This window comes from Drosophila kikkawai, chromosome 2R, assembly GCF_030179895.1.
Source record: "Drosophila kikkawai strain 14028-0561.14 chromosome 2R, DkikHiC1v2, whole genome shotgun sequence".
Classification (NCBI taxonomy): Eukaryota; Metazoa; Arthropoda; class Insecta; order Diptera; family Drosophilidae; genus Drosophila; species Drosophila kikkawai.
The window spans coordinates 6,558,131-6,565,328 of record NC_091729.1 but is presented as its reverse complement, the minus strand read 5'-3'; the positions used below and the strand labels follow the sequence as shown (position 1 = coordinate 6,565,328).

Here is a 7,198-nt window from a genome sequence, read left to right as displayed (position 1 = left end):
AGGCTAAGGGTGCAACGACGCTGAGAAAGCCTTCATAGATTTGTTGCATTGTGGGCCCGATTCTTTGGGGTTTCTTTCAGTCGCTCCCCGAAGATCGCAGTATGGGATCTGCAAGTAGCTTAACCAGTTTCTTTGTTCACCTCATTCTTAGCTTTTACTTCGTCGTTTTTTCGCTGCCGGTTTCCCTTACTCGGCGTTCTCTCAAACGCGTCCAAGACACGTTTGCAGCTCCGGTGCGCTCCGCTCAGTCGCTCTTCGTTCGTTGCCATTGTCAGTTTGCCAGCGGAGATCGCGCGCTCTTGGCTAATAGCTTGGCTTGTTAACGTTAACTGTTTTGTCTACTTGTATGTATACTGGCAAGCTTTCTTGCCTCTCTCTGGCATAATATAATCCGTGTTCGGGCCGCGTTCACCTTTTGCTACAATTGTACACATATACAGAAAATGTAGCTCTAAGTGTCAAAGAAACCATCATCACAACTACAAAAAGAAAAAAAAAAAAAAGAAAAACGGGCGTCGTAGGAAAAGTGCTTACCATTTCATTTTTGTTCATTTTCTAATACACATACGTATGTACATTTGTATATATGTACAAAGAAAACACGTTCGAACGTAAAAAAATTGCCCTGAGAAAAGTTATAAAATACCAAAAAGGTTATGCAGATATCTCCCCTATGTATACTCCCACGCTAAACTTTTACCTCTCTTCACACATACATACATATGTATAAATAATGCATACGGTTTCTGATTATATTCGGATCACAATTGGAATACTTTTTACGTTATACCCTGACTATAACGCTAAATAAGTAAGTATGCCCATGCATTTATACAAACATTTGTTAAGAATAAACCCTAATTAAAAAGAAGACACCAGTGACTATAAATAAAAATATATTAATAATAATTATAAAAATATATTTTTTGTGTTTTTCGTTTTATCTGTAATATTGGATCTTCGTCGTACAAATAATTTTGCAGATTGAATCGTAGATACACTTAGCCACGTTCACCAACTTTTGCCGAACATCTCATCTTTCGGTTGATTTTTGTACATATGTACATATATATATATTTATACATCGTTGTCTATGTTATTTATAATAAATTGAGGAATCAAAATAACAAAGTTATGATTATAGACATCCTTAACATGAAAAGTAAATTGGAATTAAGAGAGCAAAAGAAATTTTATTACTTATTAAATGGCTCAACATAATTAATTTTCTTCTGATTCTTGAAACTAATTTATTTAGGGTTAGTAATTGAGATTGTAATTTTTCTTTTCCCATAATGGCTTTTTGAAACATGTACATAAATGGTAAAGACAATGAATTAGTCTAGAGAGCAAAGACTAAATTTTATAAATTTGCATTACAGTACATAAAAATTGAATGCAAATACGTCGTTATAATACAGGTATGAAAAAATGGTGTAAAACCACAACTTTTTTCTTCATTAAGTATGCTGTGTTGTTCATTTCGCAGGCTGCATTAAAATTTTACTGAGGGTTGTTTCACAATATGATAAAAAATTTGATTGCGTGGTACTTGCATTGTTTTTGGCTCGGATTTGTTGCATGTTGCAAATCGTATTTTTGGCCGTAACACCAACTGACTCTCGGAGGCTTCGTAGCATGAACGATTTAAAAACAAGTACGAAAGTTGCAGTCATGTATGCACGACTGTGGGATACCCAAGTGGGATAAATCAAGTACAAAAACAAGATAGGAAACTGCCTTCGGCACGCCAAATTTTATACACCCTTTGCAGTGATAACATTCACCCTCGCCATATGTTATTAGATCTCAAACAAAAATCATTTTAATGGGTTCCCTACATTTTTCAGTATAGGTTTTTTCTTGATTACCTTTTAAGAAAATGTAATATAGAAATCAAAAATGTGTTCCATAAAAAACAAAAAAAGATAAATATATATATTTTTTAATTTTCCGTTTCTGGACACACGGATATGGCTAGATCAACGCGGCTGTTAATGCAAAAGTAATTTTTATTGGTTGTCCCAAAAGCTGCGCTCTTCAGGGCTTAGCGCACAGAACTATTAACTTTTTTAAGCCCTGTTGTTATAGGGTCTACAGGAATTCCCAACCGATCTTAATGAAATTTTAGAGTGGGGTCCCGGATACAATTTACCACATTTTGGATTTAACGTCATTCGTGTTAAATCCATTATTTTTTTTATATTAATATTAAATATTATAAATATCGTCTTTGGCATTTCGCCCTTTTAAATATTAGTTTTTTATAAATTAGAGCACAACTAACCAAAGTGAATTAGTGTCCATGCACGTTTTCCTCCAAAATGCTTGGGTATCTCACAGATGACAATTCACATTTATTCCTAGAGCACGCCGGAAAGGACGTGCAGAGTGTTTAATGTTGTTTCTTAAATAATCAGTTGAAACAGAAATATTTTAGCTAAATCGGTTTGCTATTTGCAACTTCTCCGTCAGCTTAGAAAACCGGTGCCTAAAGCATTCCCTCCAAATGACCTTGTTCCCACCGAACTTAATTTGCTAAAGTCAGCAACTGCCAACGGAAGAATGAAATGAAACCAGAGAAAAACTAAGAGCGACTGAAAGTCTGAATCAGAGCTCAGTTTAACTTACGATCTGGGTGAGCAAAGCTAGCTTTCTTTGGATCTGGAATACCTTTTTTATACCTTTATGCCATATTCCGCGATCCTTAGTGTGCCTTAGTCTGCTGCTTATATACATATACATATGTTGGCTTGGCAACTTCCTTCGTCTGATCCTCTATAAATCAGAAATTGAGGTTGAGAATGCATAATCGTCTTCTTTAAGTTCTACTAGCTGAACTTCAAAAAAACGTTATTTACATCCTGCAAGATACAAAGAAACAAAATAAGAGATAAACACAAAGGGAAGTCAAGTTCGGGATGCTTGTATTCCCTTGCAGTTTGCAGCTCAATACAGCTTAGTAGAAGGAGGAAGCTTCCTTTGGCTCGTTCCGACATATGTATGTATATAGCAGTGAGAGTATATAAATGACTATATGCAACGTTTCATTCAGATAGCTTTAAAACTGAGGGACTAGTTTGCGTAGAATCGGACAGACGGTCAGATGGACAGACGGACATGGCTAGATCGAATATATATACTTTAAAGGGTCAGAAAGATCTCTTTCACTGCGTTGCAAACTTCTGACTGAAATTATAATACCCTGCAAGGGTATAAAAATTCAATTGTGAACAATTTTTATAATAGTTGGAGTAGGTTTTTAAAATAAAAGCGAGTCCGACACGAAAAAGAAAGTCTGGAGTGTGAAAAAACCTAGCGAGCGTGTGACTTTTTGTTTAATTTTTTGTGAAACGCTCAAGTTTATTACACTTTAAACTTTGACTTGTGGTGTATACAAAGCTAAGCAACCAACAAAACCATGAAAGGCTTTAGGGGATTCTTTTACTTTAAAAATAAGGATGTGAAAAATAGAAAAAAAAAACATACATTTACATTTTGCCCAATGGGAACAAAGTTAGTTAAAACCAAATATATCTATGTATGCAAGTAACGGTAGAAGGAGCCATCTCCAACCCCATAAAGTATTTATATTATAAGCTAAGAAATCTCTCAGTTTTGGAGCTATCTAAATTAATCTTCTCAAATAGCGCTATTTATTATAATAGTATATAAGAAGGTTTGGAAGGGCTATATCGGACGAAAATAACAGTTTTGTACTTTGTATATATGTATGTACGTTACCTGTAGGGCATAATGGTATTATAGCTTAGTATGAAACGAGAATGTAAAAGCAAGACTATAAAGTACACGTCGTACAGTAGCGCCTTTTCTCAATTAGCGTTGCAAAAACCAATATCTTTTGAACCAAATAAGACAATCGAATAATTAAGAAATATATATTTTTTATTTAAGTTTTTATCTTTATTTTTATGAATTTACTCAAATAAAAATAATTTGAAAACTGAACAAAAATATTTTAGTTTATTTTTTGGAATGTATGAAATTGTGTCGGTATTTTGGTATATTTAACTCTGAGTAATCTTGGTTTATGCCGCAGACGCAGCTTGACGAAAGTTAATTCTGGTTCAGGAAAGATCCACGTATGTATGTATGTAACTTATAGACATAGTGTAGTCGATGGCTTACATCGGCGTCAGAAGGTTTAGACTACTTTAGGCATAAAAAGGTGACAAAAATTTACACCTGGTAGGTAGCGATTTACCTGTACAAGCCCAAACCAAAGTGTCGTTTTTTTAGGTTCTCTAACAGTTTATAAATGTATCTATTATTTAAAACTATGACCATTGGTTTCATGGTTTTTGTGTAATATTACCTGAAAGTCGACCAGTTTACCCATTCTTTTGTATGATGCAAAAAAAAGGAAAGAAAGTTCAACTTTGAATGCTCATATCTTCTAAAAAAAAATTAAGTTTATTTTATTGCAGATTCTGAATCTTTGCAAAATTTCCTGTCACAATATTTAATCCTACGAATATTGTAGATTACACTCTGGGTGCTCATCGCTACATCGTACTCTTCTTAATTTAAGTACGAACACACTTAATTTTTTGTATCCCGAAAATGCTTGATTCAATCTTAAGTTGGCTTAAAATAAAATAAAAAGGAAAATTCGGTTTAATCCAAACTAGAACGACTTCAAAATCGTAATACTAAGAATTATTAAATTAAGATCCTGTTTTTCCTAAACTTGTTGTGAAAGTTTTTTTTAATCTGTAATTATAATTATAGTTATATAAATTCTTATAAAATCACATAAATTAGTACACAATTCTTATTAAAAGGAATTTACATTTCTTGAATCCCGGTCAGTCCGCTTAAGGGGGGGGGGGGTAAGGTATTTAATTTTTTTTCGTAAATTTTTTAAAAAATTTAAATTATTTTAAAGGCTCAGTATCTTGTGTCCAAGTTTTACATCGATCGAAGGAAAATTGACGAAGTTATGCAGAGTTGAACGAAGGTCGTTTGGTGTTCAATGCATGAGAATCACAAAAACGCTATCCTGAAAAATGCCATTTTGAAAATAGGTCCTGGACCAATCGGTTTGAAATTTAGAACATAAATTCTATAGGTAATTGTATAGATACTCACGTCGAGCTTTTTTTAATTTTTTATTTTATTATATTTTTTATTTAACAAATTAACTAATATTTTAAGTCAAAAATCGGGGTTTTGACTTCAAATTTTATTAAAAAATAGGGAAAAATGTTTAAATAAAAACGCTTAGTGAATACCTCGGGACACTTATCCTTTAACGAATGAGGTATAATTTTTTTAGATCGGATGTTTCTGTGGACAGTTAGGATGTACACCGCAAACAAATACAAAATTTATCAAAAACTGGCCGCTGAGGCGAATCTAACACTAATGTCGCGAACATGAGTCTTACAATTTCAGTGAGAGAGCAAAACAAATATGTAATTTTTTTTCTCGGAATTTTTGGGATTATTTCTAATTTTTTAAGAATTTTGTTTAGTTTTAAGAATTTTCATACTTTAATTAAAAATGTTTGGAATTATTTTGTCGTTTCAATTCCAATAAAATCATGCCAAATAAGTTTAATTTTTTCGAGTAATATTTTTATCTGTGTATTTATTAGACAATGAAGTTTCTGTGTATTAAAATAAAAACAAATATAATATAATATAATATAATAATATATTTAGAAGGACTTTTTCGATTAACGATCAGATATACATACATAGCTCACAATCAGACCAATTTACACAATGCTATGGCTTTTGTTATTGAACTTTGGGTGACCAGTCTTGTCAAATCGCAAAAGCATACCAGTTCCTGCAAAGCTGCCCTCTAATGTTTTCATAATAATCTATTTCTACCTAAATACCAATTTTTTTACGCAGTTTCATAACTTGTTAAACATTTTCAAATGTATGTCATGATAATACAATTTAACAGATAAATATACAACATATATAAAAGGCTTTTACTTATGCACATATACATACATATGTACGCCTGTGTCTTTTAACCATTACTGACTTAAAAACATCGAATACACGAAAATTTAGTCGATTACACCATATTTTCCTCATTACCTGTGCTTTGGAAACTACGAGGATCTATCTCTTTTATAAAGGAGTATGTTTTCTCTAAAATATTTGAAAATTTTTCATTTTTAAGCCCCATGATGGGGTATAAAAACAGAAATACGTTCCGATAGCGTTGCAGGCACTGGCGAGCAGGTGATTGTAGCTAGTACTCAAGCGTACCTCAGACGCTACGGTCGGCGTACAGCGGTGTCGTCGCCTTTACAGTTGGAACATGACCGATCGGTTGTTCTAGGGGCCTCGGTAACCGTTCACTAATCGGACTTACTTTTCGGTCGAAAGCAGTGGTACTAAAGGAACAACGAAATGGGAAGAAATTGACAACGAAATCGCATATACCATGTACATGCTTAAGTATATAAGTAGTTCGCGGTAACCGACATTCGAAGCCGTGCGTAATATACTTACAAATGTGTGTGTGTGTGTGTAAAGAGAGCGCTTATCAGGCGCACGATAACCTTGCCCATTAAAATATAACGTTTTGTGTTTCTCTATGGCCCGTTCCCTATCAACCCACATAGGGTTTTGCCTGAGTTCAAACACATTCAATGAAATGGTAATGCATTAACTAAGAAAATCGGTAGATTTTAAAGAAATATTTGAAAACCAAATTTAGTACAATCAGAAAATTACTGCACTAATGCACTAGATTAAATTGAATATAAATAAATATAAATATAATTTATAAATATAAGCCATCTAATATACTTTTTATATTCAATCTAATACACTAGATAAGATTGAATATACAAAGTGTATTAGATGGCTCATTACAGCCAGTGTTTTTAAAGTGGGCTTACAATATGCTGCACAATATGCTTTTTGATAGTGTCTTAAAATTATTAGCAGAAAGTACATTTACCCTTGCAGTACATAATTACATATACAGTGGTGCTCATAGACTTAAGCCACAAGACTTCATCCAAGAATTTTAACGAAAATTAAGAAAAGTTTTTATTCCACAGCTCCAATTATTTGTGTCACATTAGTTCTATATATCAGTGTTCTAATAAAAGAATAACCAAGTTATAAAAATATATATTCAACGAAAAATTAAAAAAATCTGAGACCAACCCCAAAATGTCCTGCTCACATACTTAAGCCAC

The 7,198-nt window shown here is 33.0% G+C and overlaps 1 protein-coding gene across 6 annotated transcripts in view; it reads left to right on the top strand.

Annotated features, from left to right (window-relative positions):
• The first annotated feature begins 259 nt into the window (after positions 1-259).
• Positions 260-7,198, top strand: part of LOC108084782 (serine-rich adhesin for platelets) — a 53,658-nt gene continuing 46,719 nt past the window's right edge. For 3 of the 6 annotated variants that reach the window (XR_005991123.2, XM_070284491.1, XM_070284492.1), the window contains exon 1: positions 260-811. The gene's annotated coding sequence lies outside the window, so the exon portion shown is untranslated. The remainder of the gene's footprint in view (positions 812-7,198) is intronic. The other 3 variants (XM_041777082.2, XM_041777079.2, XM_041777081.2) reach the window with 3 other exon arrangements.